At 46.3% G+C, this 14,439-nt stretch overlaps 1 pseudogene; it reads left to right on the top strand.

Annotated features, from left to right (window-relative positions):
• The first annotated feature begins 6,752 nt into the window (after window positions 1-6,752).
• Window positions 6,753-10,986, top strand: LOC110559750 (pyrethroid hydrolase Ces2a-like; annotated as a pseudogene).
• Window positions 10,987-14,439: the final 3,453 nt, after the last annotated feature.

Genomic DNA, 14,439 nt, shown 5'->3' with positions numbered 1-14,439 from the left:
CTGGAACAGCCTTATACCCCATACCTGGGATTAAAGCAAGAACATATTCACATGACATTTCTATGTTTTTAAGGAAACCAAAACTCCCACTACAATCAAAAAATTTCAAAGAAGTTTCACTGTGAGGCAGAAGCAGGAGGTTGATAGGGATGTCAACATGTAGGAATGAGATAAAAAAACCAGCTAAAGGTCTGTAAGAGAGTGGACTGTAGAGTGAAGGGTTGGGCTGGGCCCCTGGTGGATGCCGTAGGACGGATGGATGAGACCAGCTCCATTGGTCTCCACAGGCAGACCAATGACTATATGGACAGTTTAAGTAAGCCACGTCCTTTGTTGGGAATAAGTCAAACTGGAGCTACTAGGATTTCAGTGAGCTCTCCGTGTGTTGGTGTCTTGATAACTCTTGATCATTTGATAACATACATAGTGGTCAGACACCAGAGGTTGGCAGAGGCCATTGTAATCGCAGTGTTAAGTGCCTTCTTCATTGCGGAGTGTAGGCACGATTTACACCCTCTTTCTTCAGTCTGATGTGCCTGGTAATTTCTTGGGCCTGGCTTTGCTGACACTGTTGCAATAGGCCCATGTGCTCCTACAGTCTTGATTTACTTTGGCAAGCATTTATGTTAGCACCGTTACTACCTTTAGGAGTAAGTAATTTACCAGTCTGTGCTTTGTGCTTTCTGGACAGAGGGTGCTGGTTAGCAAGGTGAAGGTCATCCTCCCTCCATCCTTAAAACCCAGGAAAGTGATCCTTGTATAACAAAGTCTCTGTGGAGATCACAGTTTGGAAAAGCACTGTTCCCTACAGTGTGGAGGAACTGGCCTAGGGCAGAGTGTAGCTTGATCCCTACAGTACAAGCTACTCAAAATCAAACTGTTATGAACTTTTATAGCATGGATCTCTGTAATATCATACTTTCATTTCCTTGGGCTGAAAACCTGAGAGTAGATTTGCTGAGCCACAGGACAAATGTGTGTTTGACTTTTGAAGAAAATGGCAACCTGTCTTTCAAAATGACAACACCATCTTGCATCTGATCTGTGGGGCAAGTGGACTGTGCCACCAGGGAAAGCATCATGGAGCTAGAGCGAGGTTGAGATGTATCCAAACCTGGAAAATCTCAGTCTTGAGACCAGCAGGAGTAAGGACTACTCTCTCCCTGTTCTGTGCCTGCAGGCCTGGGCACAGGTATTCTCGATCCCCCCCACCTCTGCAATTCCCGAGGTCCTCATACAGCCTAGCACCTGGAATTCCTTTCCGTGCATATAAAGGACTTCCACCATGTGAGCCCCAGCCAATATGTGCCCACCCTGAGAGTCCCTCTTTCACTCTCCAAAGTTCATATAGCTCTGTTCACCCTGAATAACATGCACAAGCAGTTCCACTGAGTGTTGTCAGAGAGTTGCTGTGTCACTAGGAGAGCTCTAGGCTAAAAGGCTGTAACAGTTGAAGAGCTGTTTTGGAGAAGGCTTTCTTTCTTTGGGCATTCACTTACAGACTGGGACCCCCACACACTAGGCTTTTGTTCCTTTGTCTGGTGTGTGTGCACTCTGGTACCTGGATACCCCAAAGGGAAGAATTGGATCCTGAGCTGCTTTTGCCAAAATGAGCTATAACAAATAAAAACCAACATCAGTTTTTATTTGCTCCTGCATCGCACTGTGTTCTCATCTGGAACTTTCTGTTTCAGGCTCTACTCTATCCTTCCCAGCCAGGTGTGGAGCTGTGCCTGGACACTCTGAGGGAGGTAGAGGAGCATGGAACCACACTCTTTCAGCCAGGCACGAGCATGCCAGGGTCTGTGTGTCTTTGCCAGCAGTGGGTGTGAGGTAGTGGTGTCTTCTTGAAGATGATTCTGTGAATTTAACCTCTCCTACTGTATTGGTTTGGATTCTCTGGAGGAACAGAACTTACAGAATGAATCCAATCTCTACCTCTAATATCTATCATATATTTATCTATTTATCAATATTCTATTTATGTCTATCTATTTCTATGTCTATATAAGGACTTATTAGAGTGGCTTACACACTAATGATGGGGGAGGTGCTGAGAGAGAACACCTTCCCAGACCCAGTCTGGGACCACAAAGCACTCTGGAGGGGACACACTGAAGGGGTAGCACTTCTTGCTGATTGGTGGAGGTGGGCTGTTCCAGTCCAGTGGAAACACTCAGAAAAGCTAAGGAGGAACCCCTGCTGTGCCAGGCTGCGGATGCCTGTTAGGTTATTAGGAGCCGGATGTAAAGAACCATGGTCAGTTCTCAGATGGCACTAAAGTCTGTCTGAGGTTGAGCTTCACAAAGCTTTCTCTAAAAAGTCTGGCTGGGCGAGGGGGAGTGCTCAATCCTGTACATCTTGATGTATCCCTTTAGGGTTTTCTGTGATTCTGAAACTTCTACTTACATGCCTCAGTCTTCAGCTTTATCACAGGCTTGAGAGCCTGGATTGTCCTCAGTGTTCAAACCATCAGGGCCCCATTAAATGTTTGTGAAGTGCATATAACTGACCGTGGACTTGTTTTCAGTAAGAACGTGCCACCAATATAGCTACCGGATAAAGGCGGGATGGTTAGGGGGTGGGTACTTAAGAAGTACCACACAAAAACAAACAGAGAAACATTTAAATTAAATGAGATAATAAAATAGTGGGTTCATCATACATCTACAGAACATTTCATTCAAATACGTCAGAATATACATTTTCCTCAGCAGCACCTGGGATTTTCTATAGAGTAGTTTTTGTAATGTTAGGACCCAAAGCAAAATTTGACACATACAGAAAACCGAAATAATTATGTTTATTTGATCGTAGTGGAATAAAACTTCAAAAAAGTAAAAGAAACAACAGGATATGCACGATCTCATAGGATTAAACAACATGCTGTTGAGTGGTAAGTGTCGTTCAAGAAATCAAGAAGAAAATTAATAATGTGAAAATGACCGTCTTACCAAAAGCGATATACGGATTCAATGTAATTCCAATGCAAAATTCCGAGCTTGAGCCAGAGTGTCCTCACAAAACTTTTGTTGAGTAAGTGAAGGGCTGTGAACCTGGTCTCTGTAGGAGCTGGCCATGAGAGTAAGGCAGTATGCAGATGGAATGGAAGTGGGGAGAGGTTCTTCAGAGATGCCAGGTTTGCGGTGTGTTTCAACGAAACAGCTATGTTATGACAGATGTGTGGATGTAAAATCATGACTGTAAGGAATGTGGGACCCTGAATGTAGACTCAGGAAACTGTAAATCCTGAAAGCAGGGAGTGGTTTTCAGGGTGCCGGGCAGGCTCATGTCACTCTCTCTTATCCAAGTCACGTTTCTCAGAGTTGCAACCCATCCTCCTCCTGTGACACCCTCAGCATCCATATACTCAGAGAAGCCCTCCTGATATTTCCAGACACGACTTTCTGCAGCTTCCTGTTCCCCCACCCCCAAACCCTGCTCTGGGCTTGTTACTGAAAGGACTGTGAACTCCAGGTTTAAAGAGTATCCTAGAAGGACCCCAGGAACCCTGCTGTGCCTTCCACAGAGGCTAAAGGTAAAGCATGAATGATGGAGGGGGCTTGGCCCTATCTGCTGCCTTCAGGCTCTTGTAACCTCTGCCTAGTCAGTTCAAGTTCAATAACCTTGTCCTGCCCCACCTACTCCACGTGGGATCCAAATTCTTGCCTGAGCAAGGTCCCAATATTCTCTTTCCTGTCAATGACACAGGAAACAGACTCGGGCCTGGGGGGATCTATCACACCACTGGACTAACTCCCCCCTAACTGATTAAATGATGTGGTCCATGGACTCCCATCTCTCCTTCTCCTCATGCTGGGAGAGATTCTTAAGGGAGACATAGGGAACCTTAGTCAAAACTTATAACTTCTGCAGAGTGGGAGGCTGAGACTCCAGAGAAGCAGTGACTCAGAGATGTCAGAACTTGCTGGAGATGTGTGTCTCCAAATTACCTTACCAGAGCCTGTGAAATGACTCAGCAGGTAACAGTGTCTGTCTGCAAGCTGGTGGCCATAGTTCAACTCACACTGTGGAAGGAGATAACTGACTCCAAATGCCCCTACCAAAGTCCACAGAACAGCTATCTACCAAGCAAAGGATCAATGATAGCAGAGGAGGTCACCCATCTTGAGGAGCCAGCCCAGAATGAAGAGATCTGAGTTGTGCTGGAGCTGCAAGTAAAGGGATAAAAGAGCAAATGGGTGTTTTCCCTCAGAGCTTTTGTAGCTGTAGCTGCTACTGGACGTTTGGATAACAACAACAACAACAATAATATAATACATTTGTGCTGCCAAATATCTGAGTGTGTCAGCCTCTAGGATAGAACAGTAGCCTGGCATCCTTCAACAGGGCCTTGTACAAAGTTCTTAGGGTATATAGAAGTTTCTGGTACCCCACATGCCTCAGCTGACCTTAGTGGTCCCTGGGTTCCCTTCAACATGCACCTAACAGGGGGGCAAGGATAGGTTGGACTCTCGAGCAAATGGCTTGTGTGCTCTGAGCCTATCATCAGCTTTCAGGCCCTTATCAGAAGCCGAACCAGCATGGCTTCATGCCCGGGCTGTGTGCCCAGCACTTGATGGTCCCCGCCCCACAACTCCTCTCCGGCCTCTCTAATTTGACAGTGTCAACTTTGCTGACCTCTTCCTGAGCCTCCCCAGTCAGATTCACTGAACTCGCCTCACCCGTGACCCTTGCTGTGGATCACCAGACTCTGGGAGGTCAGCACAGTTCTCCATGCAGGAAGATCTGCCTGACTCACTCCTGGCTACTGTTTGGAACATGCTTTGTTTGGATTCCTGCCTTAGAATATGACAATGGTAACAGGGATGGAGTTGCATTCTACCTTCCCCTGTGTCATCCCGGCCTGCATTGTCCACGGGAATATCAAAGCGGCAGAGCCCTGTAGACAATGCCCAGGTGTACTTAGAAAGGATGGGTTAGCTGAGTGTTTTGACACACCTATAGACCAGAACCTGAGAAGCTGAGCAAGCAGGCCAGTCTGGACTACATACAATATTCCGCTTCAAAAACAAAACGAAAGACAAAAAGCACCTAATTTGATTTCCACCAATGGCTCCTATTCTGGAGTATGGCTTTTTCAGCTTACAGCCAGAAGGACACTTCACCTGATTACACAGGATTTCATAGAGATCTCTTTGTTTTGAAGATAAAGCATTGCGGTTATAAGCCAGGCTCTGAGCAGGGCCATTTCGGTAGGTGTTGTCTGTTGCAATTACTGTCAGACATCAGCAGCTGGTGCCTTCAGTGAGCTGTGTGGTAAGCCATTGTTTGTAGACATCAACTCACAGGGGACAGGGCAAGCATTTGGACTCAGAAAGAGGTTGGAAGGTGCTCTTTTGTTGCTGTGTGTGCTGCTGCTGCCCTGACCTCATCCACAAAAGTGGCACCAAAGATGCTGACTCATGTGGGTCAGGTGGTGGGGGTAAGGGGGCTGGTGGGACAGCAACGGAAGGTTCACTCGGCCAATTTGAGGCTTTTAACTTTTCTCGTGGCAACTCATCAGGTTTGCCAACTTCTGCAGTGTCAGAATGTGGTGCCTTGTGTGTGTGTGTGTGTGTGTGTGTGTGTGTGTGTGTGTATGGGGGTGCCAGGGAGGTGGGAGCTGGTAGAGATGACAAACACAGCAGGAGGAGGCCACACTGGACACCTACCTCCCAGCACTCTCAGGCACAGAGGACCAGGACTGCTTAAGGACAGCACAGCATGCAAAGCAGGCCCTTGTCCGAGGGAAAGAAGCATTAATAAAGCCACACTGTCCAACTGCTTACCGATCATCTTCACCCTGTATCAAGACTTAGAGCACACAGGATTTTTAGGTTGGCAAGTGGCTGTCTGTCATTTCCCCATTTTCTGATCCCTACCACATCAGGTTGGGTGTTTTGTGTGCAGGTCACAGCTGTGCTTGTCTCAGCAGCTCTCACGTCAGTCCTTCACAGATGATGTATGTGTGTGCCTGTGTGTGTGTGTGTGTGTGTGTGTGTGTGTGCCTGTGTGTATGTGTTTGTTTCTGTGTGTGAGTCTGTGTGTATATGTGTATCTGTATGTATGTGCCTGTCTATCTCTCTGTTTCAGTCTCTCTCTGTCTGTGTGAATGTGAGTATGTGTGTGTGTTGGAGTCTTCTAAAGTTTCTTCCCACCACCCAGGGCCTGGAGATACTATGAGGCTCATGTTCAGGACATCAGTGAATGGGGTTAACTGTGAGGTATGTACTGCAAGTGGAATGGGAGCAGTAGAAGTCCAGAAATGTCCAGGGGAAGATCTGCCTGTCTCTGTCTCTGTCTCCATGGGTACCTGTACATGTGCATGGCGAGACTGCTAAGTGAGCAAAGGGGACCAGGGTTAGAGCTGCCCCAGTTCTGCAGAGTCAGGGGCTGAGCTTGTGGGATGGAAGACACCAGGAAGGAGGAAGAGCTGGTGGAACTGACAGATGAAAGTGTGGGCATTGTGTGCTTTCTAAAGCCCCACCAAAGAGCACAGGGTAGGTCCTGTGGTGCACAGAGTATCAGAGATGTCTCAGGTTAGTACATACTGATTAGCCAGCAGGGACAGAAGAACAGGAGGGACCTGTCCCTCTTCTGAGTGCCTAGAAATCTTACTGACCTTGCAAAATGACATTCATGAGGTGAAGTGTGTGTAGGTTGACCTGTACAGAGCAAAGCAGTTGGTAGTCCAGCTGTGCTTGAGCTGTGTGTGGGCCTCCTGGCATCCTAGTTGCTGTTTACAGGTGATGGTATGGCTCTGTGGTGGTGGACCAGTAGTTGGAATGGCTTCCCTGCTTGATGGATCCACACTGGCAGCTACTGAGGAAATAGTAATGGGTCACTATCCAGGATCACTTGGGCATACCTGGCTTTTTCAGGTAAGCCTGGGACTGGGCTGGCTAATGGGGACTGAGAAGAACATGGGTATCCCTAGAATTCTTCTCTCTGCTACCTCACAGCCAGAGGAACTGGGGATACCTGGATCAAGTGGCTGCCTTACACTGGGTCCAGCAGAACATCGGCAATTTTGAAGGCAACGTTAACAGGGTCACTATTTTTGGTAGGTCAGCAGGAGGTACAAGCGTGTCTTCACATGTTGTTCCCCCATGTCCAAAGGATTCTTCCATGGTACTATCATGGAGAGTGGAGTGACCCTGCTGCCTGACCACATCTTAAATGGTCTACACAGTGATTGCCCTCAACACCACCAGCCCCTTTGCTACCTCAGTCCTTGCTTCTGGCACTCTGCTATTCTGTGAAGTGGTAAAAGCAAGGATGGTGGAAAATAAATTCTTTTCAGTAATTTCTGAGAGTCATAAAATTTAGAATCCATCTCTCTCTCTCTGCTTTATGTATGCTGAGTATATTATATGACAGCAGTGGCTTCCGTCACTGGCAAAACCACACATGCGAGGTTTTCTAGGTTGTTTCTCATTGCTGGGATAAGGACCATTGTCAAAAGCTACTTGGGGAGGGAAAGTTTTATTTCATCTCACAGTTTATAGTCCATCTTGATGGGAAGTCAGAGTACTTATTCTGGCTGCTACCTGGAGGCCAGAACTGAATCAGAGGACAAGGACGAATATTGTTTACTGGCTCGATCCATATGGCTTCTTCAGTTTGCTTTCTTATACAGCCCAGGATACCTGCCCACGGGTGGCACAGATCACAGTGGAATGGGCTCTCCTGCATCAGTCATTTATCAGAAAATGCTCAGACTTGCCTATGGGCCAATCTGAGAGAGGCATACTCTCATCTGAAGTTCCTCTTTCCAGATGGCCCCAGCTTTTGTCAAGTTGATAAAACAAAATCTACCAGGACGCATGAATTGAGAAAAAGGGTCAGCTGGTAAAAATACTTGCTGTGCAAGAGTGAGGTCCCCAGTCCAAATTCCTCAAGCCCACGTAAAACTGGAGGTGGTGATCTGTGTCGGTAGGCCCAGTGTTGCTATGGAGATACGGGAAACCAAGGCGGAATTATCCCTGGAATGTCACAGGCTGGCTAAGCTTCTGCGGAAAGACGCAAAGAAGGGGTAAGGGGACAAGTGACACCTGAGGTGGTTCTCTGACATTCGCAGACAAAATAGGACACACCATACCCATTGTCACAGGCGAATGCCACACACACAAGCGCAAACAAAACAGACATGCAGGTTTCCAGCTGTCACCCCTGAGCAACAGGAAATGTGAACAATTCCACTAACGCCTTTCATACACAACAAACGGTAAGATGTGGTATCTAGGGGCAATGACATCAATTTGGAGTCAGAGGAACTCCGCTCTTTGCTGGGTGGAGGAGCGAACCACTGCCTGTTCCATTTACAGACAGTAGCCAACCTCTCTGGATGTGTGGCTCTGGACTCAGAAACCCTGATACGCTGCCTATGAGACAAGAGTAAAGAAGAGATTCTGGCTATTAACCAGGCTGGGAGAATTGTGTTGTCTTGGAGGACCAAGTTAACAGGATGTGGGACTGCCAGTAATTCCGACTCAAATGAATTAACTCATCTCCATGGTTTGGTGTCCTTTCACTACAGTGTGCAAAAAGAACAAGAGAGGCTAATTTTGATGTCCAGTTTCTTCTGGAGTGAGCATAGCATCCTGAGATGAGATAAAAAAAAAATGGAGATCACTGTGGACATTCAGTGGGCATCAGAACATTTATGTGACTGATCTTCAGCACTGACCCTTAATGCTCCACAGGTCTTCAAGATGACCCCTGGCATGGTGGATGGGAAATTCCTACCTAGGTACCCTCAGGAACTGTTGGCCTCTGTGGATTTTCATCCCATCCCCAGCATCGTAGGTATCAACTCTGATGAGTGTGGCTGGGGAGTCCCCATGGTGAGACCTCGTTCTAAGCCCCTGGGAGCATACACTCAAATGGTGGGTGGTGGGAACTTGGAGATATTTTGATCTATGTCCCACTCATCCTATCCTTAAGACTATCCTCTGCCTCCCAGTTCATGGGCCTTGGTCATATCATAAAGAACATAATCAGAGAGACCCTGCTGATGTTCTGAAGAGCACGACAGTACAGGTGGTGACCTAGAGCTTAGCTCCTGTTCTGATAGAAAAGGTTCCCCTACATTCTTCTCAGATGCCATGCCCACAAATAAAGGCTCTATATGTGTGTGCTTTTGTGTGTGCTCACCCCAAAGCTCTCACCATTCTCCCTATATTCTGTCTCTTCCCTGGCCACATTCCTTACTCAGAGGCTGCTGCCTACATCCAAGAACATCTGTACCATCATTCTTCCTGATTCCTCCTGCTGTAGGCGCTGTCTCCTGAGTGTAGCGACCTGCTCATGGAAGAGTACATGGGAGACATTGAGGACCCCAAGCACAGTTCAGAGAGATGATGGGGAACTTCATGTTTGTGATTCCTGCACTCCAAGGATCACATTTTCACCAGGAGCAAATCTTTAGCAAGAGCAAGGGTGAAGGGAGCTCAGATCTGTGGGTGGGCTCTTTAGTATCCAGGCCTGATCCATGTCTCCGTCAACTCTCTGATTCCAGGCACCTGAAGACATTTACCTCAGCACATCCTAATGTCTAGTGTAAAAGAGTGACATTTTATCCAGGTCCAGAGGCAAAAACCTGTTAGCTCCACTCGGTGTCTTGTCAACACTACTCAGCTGGGAATGCCAGGGTCATACCCAACGCTCCAGCTGGGCGCTCACCACTCAGCTGTGATGCCAGCTAACGTTAGGGCAAGGTTTCTTGTCATCAGAGGCTAGGCAGAGAAGCTCCATGGGAGAAATCATTATGTCGTTATGTATTCTCACTCCCAGGGCCCCAGGCGCCTTGTCTACCTCTGTGAGTTCCAGCATCAACCCAGCTTCATCAAGTATGTCAAGCCAGCCCATGTGAAGGCTGACCATGGTGACAAAATTCTCTTTGTCTTTGTCTCCAACCTTTGGGGCATGAATTGTGAGTCTTTCTTGTTTCCCTTGAGCTGAATGAAGCTCCAGATGAGTTCCTGAGGGATTACTGAGCTTTCAGTCCAGCCAGGGAAACTGAGAAAGGATCGAGTGTTCACCATTTCTGAAGGTGTTGTGTTCTCCCCACCCCTTCAAAAATATACCAGGGTTAGAATATGAACATTTCCCAGTCTAGCTTGTTCTAAAAGCAATGAAAGCACACTGGGATAGGACTGAACCTGAGACAATTGAAGCAGAGGTTTGGATGGATCCTGGATTCTGAGTGGTGAAGGAAGAGGGTATAAACCAGGCCTAGCGTTCAGCATCAGGCTATGGGAGTAGGAGTTGGCACCGGCATGAGGTGGCTAGGACTTGGACCCTTGTCCTCCTTCTGTCTGCAGTTGACTTCACTGAGGAGGAGGAGCTGCTGAGGAAGAGGATGATGAAGTATTAGGCCAACTTTGCACAACATGGGTGAGAACACGCCCCTCTCTCAATCTACTTATGGTTGGCTCTCCATGCAGGGCTCCCAAGTGGGCATACCTCACTAGCATGGATGTATCCTTGATCAAAACTTCATCCAGGGCAAACTTAGGCAGATACCTTCTAGCTTTCAGTCACTGCTCATCGCACAGAGACCAGGTGGGTGAGTCACAGTATTGTGGTACTGTTCTTTAGATTTTGCCAAAAACTAACCAGATCCCCTTGCTTCATACGGCAGACACTGGTGGGTGACACTGGCATTCTGTGTCAATACAGCAGTCCTTCTGTCCCCGCCGGTCCTTGGCCTGCCCATCCACTGCCCTTACCAAAGGAAGGGATCAGGCTTTGGACAAGAGTGATCTCATTCTCCTTTGCTGGGTGGCATGTCCACAGGGACCCCAACAGTGAGGCTACTTTATTGGCCTGTGATGGACCATGGTGAGCAGTACCTACAGATGGACACCCAGCTTATTGTGGGCCGAGACCTGAAGGCCAGAAGGCTGCGGTTCTGGACCAAGACTGCCCCAGAAGATCCAGGAGCTAAACAGGGCTCAGGAGAGGCACACAGAACTGTAGTGTTCCATGTCAGAAAAGGCCTGTGGGGTTGAGGGCAGGTGTGGTCATTCAGAGGTTACGAAATCAGTTTATTTAATTTTATTTGTTCCAGCAATCACATAAGCATTTCTAATCTCAGTATCTGCCCTTTCACACATATATGACAAAACCTCTGTGTGTTGCTCTTTATCCTTTGGGGCAAACTTTCATTAGAGTCAATAAATGCTCTCATATCTGTGTGGTTGTGTAAGCCCCAAAGTACCCCCATCTTCTTTAAGCCTTCACTGAGGCTAGGCTCCTTCCATCTTTCTTTCTTCCTTCCTTCCTCCTTCCTTCCATCTATTATCTTCACCCCATAGTCACTCTCCTCTTCTCCAAGTCTCAGACCCTTTTTAAATGAAGCAGAAGCTTGAGGGACTGTTAACTAAAGGGGATTGGCTGCATCAAAATTCTGTCTTTTCATGTTTTCTCATATTCTTAATTACCATTTTCCCTAAGCTCTTTTGCACTCAGAATGCTGTCCATAAAAGATCATAAACTACAAATTGGATTCATAAGCATCTGTGGCCTCAGCTATTTGGAGACTGAGACAGGAGGATTACAGAAGCCAGGGAAGATAACAAGAGCACATCTCTGAAACAAACAAACAAAAACTCCAATAACACCAGTAACTTACAAATAGTAACAAATGTTGTTGTGAATTAAAAATGATGTTAGGCTATAATACTTATATTTTCCCTCTGATTATCCAGTGCTATTATTTAACCCACTATCACAAATAATAAAACATAGACACCTGTTAGATTTTATAATTGCCTTAAAATGCCTTGGGCTGGGCAGATATTTTACCTAAGCTGTCTCAGTAACCTTACCATCCATCTCCCAACCCCCATCTAATGCCATCCTCTTTAACCATTTTTATCTGGGCTACCTTCCATCCATAGTCACAAGGTTCTTGCTCGTATTCTTCATTGGGGCCTTTTCATGCCATTCATGGAGTCCTTCCTCCCAGCCCACATGGCTTCTTTTCCATGCTAACCCATTTTGGCATCTTCCTTTCTCCTCTCTTCCTGTCAGTCTGTTTCCCATGATTCTCTTGAACCCAAAGCCTTGGAACCAAGCCTACCCAATTTTGGCCTGCCCAGATACAGGCCATTTAATCAGCCAACCAGGTAGGTTTACACAAGGACAGGTGTATCCAGGCAGTAACCAGATCTTGAGGAGCAGTTATTAGCATCAAAATACAAGCTCAGACCAACAAACAAATGTACAGTTTTATAGGCTGAGAAATTCACTCAGATTTGGTGTGTGGTGAGAAACAGTCCTCTGACCAGAGGTCTCAAGGATTACATCTTGTGTCCTATCCTGGTAGGATACACATTCTAAACAAAGGCATTACAAGTTTACCATTAAGTTCCTGCTGACTTGACCTGGGGGCAGGGAAGACTTTCCTGTCAGTGAGACTGACCATGTAGGTTGTTTCCACTCTATCTGTTGATTCTATATATTTACTGAAATTCTTGCCTCTGCTTATCAGTTTTGTAGACACACACTAAACTGCCAAGAGGGAATCAGAAGAAGTTTTAGGCCTCTAATAATTAACTCATTAGTAATATCTTGAGTGTGGATGGTCTATATGGTTCTAGGGGCTGATCTTAGGGCTTGTGCATGTTAGGCAAGGGTTCCACTTGTGAACTAAACTCTCAGAATCTGTGGATTGTTCAAATGCAATCAATCTCCTTTAGGTGTCTGGCTTAGCAAGAAAACTCTCAAGCATGCAACTGCCACCATATCAGATTTAGAACATTCCCCCTGCTTCCTGAAGGGTTTTCCTCAGGTCCTTTTGCTGTCATTCACTACCTTTAACCCTGTTTCAAAGTAAACATGACATCACTTTATCTTGCTATATTGGTTGGCACTTGTCTCAAATCCAAGATAAATAGAACATTTTGTGTTACTTCACATAATGTTTTTTTTCCAAGTGTTCACACAACACATTTTCTCCACTTAACCTGTGCACAACTATTGCCCTTACTTATTATCTCTTCTTTTTGGAGACATGGTTTCTCTATAGCCCAGGAAGGTCCTGAACTCATGAGCTCACTGCCTTGGCTTCCTGAGGATTATAAGTATGGGCCATCCTCCCAGGTTTGGGTTTTAAAAAGCTGTATGTATATCCTCACACATGGTTTGATGTGATCACATGTATTTACATTTTGCATTTATAAGCTAGAGCAGAGTTTGTAAATCATGAGATACATGTGTTAAACATTTAAGGAAGTTGTATGGCTAGGGGTATAGCAGTAGTAGAGCTCCCCCTGTATGTACAAAGCCCTGGACACCATAAAAATAAAATAAAGTCAGATCAGATGAAATAGCCTTGCAGTCCCAGCTACTCAGAGAGCTGGGGCCAGAGACCATAAGTTAAGACCTGCCTGAGCTATAGAGCAAGCTCCAAGTAAAACTGGATAATTTAGTTGTGGTTTGTCCCCACACGAATAGTACAAAAATGGCCGGTAGGTGGCGACAGAGCACACCTTTAATCCTGCAGTACGGAGGCAGAAGCAGGTAGATCTTCGAGTTCCAGGGAGAGAGAGAGAGAGAGAGAGAGAGAGAGAGAGAGAGAGAGAGAGAGAGAGAGAGTGTTTCTGGACAGCCAGGGATACACAGAGAAACCCTGTCTTGAAAAAAAGTACAACCACCCCAACACACAAATATAATTTGACTTAGTGGGCTATTGAAAAAGTAGAGTAGAGAAAAGAAGAAAGAAGACAGAGGAGGAGTGGGAAGAAGTGGGGAAGAAGAGGAGGAGGAGGAGAAAAAGGAAGAAGGAGGAGGAGGAAAGTAGGAGGAGAAGGAAAATGTACTTCCAGGGCTTAGGGGAGATCTTGGGAGTCATGAGGTAGGCTTGCATATGACACATTGTGCACATTTAAGAATATACCAAGAGGAAAAAAAACCCAAGGTTCCGGAAATACAGCTCAGTGGTGGAGGACTTTCTGACATATGAAAAACCTTAGCTGCAACTCTCTGTGCCCTTTTTATAAGCTTTGGGATAATTGTCTACTTCAGAGCTGGTTGGGTGTCAAATTTCCATGTCCACCTCTTACCAAGCCCCAAGCTTTCTCACTTCTAGAAATGGCTTCTAACACATCTGATGAGCAGCGGACCTGCTCCCTCCATCAGTTCAAGCTGCCTTGAAAATGAGCGTAAGCTGCCAGCTAGGTCAGCCCCGAGATGGATGTCTGTGCCTCAGCTTATTGAAAGACCAAAGCAGGAGGATTTCATGAGCTCAGGGGCAAAAGGGCTACCCATTCTATACAAACACACTGTATTTCATGATATATGTGCTATGTATATGTGTGAACATGTCTGTGTCATAATGTGTGGCTTATAAGCAATAGAAATATGTTTAAAGTTTGGAGAACAAGGCTAAGATACCGCACATGTGCTTTGTGGTGAGAGCTAGCTCTC

This window comes from Meriones unguiculatus, chromosome 10 (genome assembly GCF_030254825.1).
Source record: "Meriones unguiculatus strain TT.TT164.6M chromosome 10, Bangor_MerUng_6.1, whole genome shotgun sequence".
In the NCBI taxonomy this organism is placed as follows: Eukaryota; Metazoa; Chordata; class Mammalia; order Rodentia; family Muridae; genus Meriones; species Meriones unguiculatus.
This window is presented reverse-complemented; position numbering and strand designations above follow the sequence as displayed.